This window comes from Penaeus vannamei, chromosome 1 (assembly GCF_042767895.1).
Source record: "Penaeus vannamei isolate JL-2024 chromosome 1, ASM4276789v1, whole genome shotgun sequence".
Taxonomy (NCBI): domain Eukaryota; kingdom Metazoa; phylum Arthropoda; class Malacostraca; order Decapoda; family Penaeidae; genus Penaeus; species Penaeus vannamei.
Genome location: NC_091549.1, coordinates 52,246,428 through 52,247,542, shown reverse-complemented (window position 1 = coordinate 52,247,542; position 1,115 = coordinate 52,246,428). Strand labels below are relative to the sequence as shown.

Below are 1,115 nucleotides of genomic sequence, written 5' to 3'. Positions count from 1 at the left end.
TCCTTTTCTTTCCCTATCTTCCGCTTCAGACTTCTTATTCCGAAAGAGAGAAGGATCGAGGATGTGAAATAGAAGTCAGGAGAGATCAGGAGAGCGCATCACCCACGTCTATACTTGGCGAATGATCGCCGTTGAATGATTGACGGCAGCGTTGCCATTACTGCGGCACGTCTATTACGGCCCGTTTTCTGTGTACAGAGTGATTACACAGAAAACGGGAATTCTAAGGGGGACAAAAATAATGAAGGCTTCCCTTTAACGAGAAGCAACTTTTTTCTGAGAAACGTAATGGAAATAATTACCTTACAATAATGTAAAAATGATGTACAGAGCATTAGCTTTATTTAATCAAAAAAACAACATTACAATGATATATACTTGGTACTGCTCCAAGGGAAACCCGACACGTATTAATTTTCCAAAGATAATGATTAAAATCTATACTAACAGCCTTCGGGAAGGACGTACCTTATCTCCGTCGTCGTTTACAGGGTGAATGCCACTCGTTAACCAAGTATTCAGTTTCTTGACCTTTTCTCCCACGTGTAATGGCCAGAGTCGGGTACAAACACACACACACACATCCTTCAGGCAAGAATTCTTTTGCCATATCGTTTTCTTTAGACTTTATTCAGCTATGATGTATTTCAGCGACTTACAGGTATATGCATTGGGTGAAGGCCACAGTATATATAGCCTTTTAGGTTTATGAGAGGAAATATAAGAATAAGTATTTGAAACGTATATTATCGGTTATGTATCTGAACTTTAAAAAGCACTGTGTAAATGCATATCTTCTGCTCATGCTGAAGGTGAGGCCAAACAGAGCACAAGTCGAAGTGACACCACATCACATGACACCAACCTAACCAACAATCTACCTCAGACCATTGTCTATCACATAGCATTTGCTCTGCACACGTCCCCACCCCATGTAAACGTGATCCACAATGATAGGAAACTGAAATGTATGCATTATTATGTACGAAGGGGATCACATGCAACACTATTCAAACACACTTACACCCAGGAACTCATAGTGTGCATCTCTTTTCATAGTATCGTATTTTTGTGACAAACGAGCTATAGTTTAAGGCCTTACATTTTAAGGAACC

The 1,115-nt window shown here is 39.9% G+C and overlaps 1 long non-coding RNA gene across 2 annotated transcripts in view; it reads right to left on the bottom strand.

Annotated features, from left to right (window-relative positions):
* The window catches only part of LOC138862428 (uncharacterized), a 4,634-nt gene extending 4,479 nt beyond the window's left edge, over positions 1–155 (bottom strand). For both annotated transcript variants that reach the window (XR_011398716.1, XR_011398715.1), the window contains exon 1: positions 1–155. This exon is cut by the window's left edge. This is a non-coding gene — a long non-coding RNA (uncharacterized lncRNA).
* Between the last annotated feature and the right edge of the window lie 960 nt (positions 156–1,115).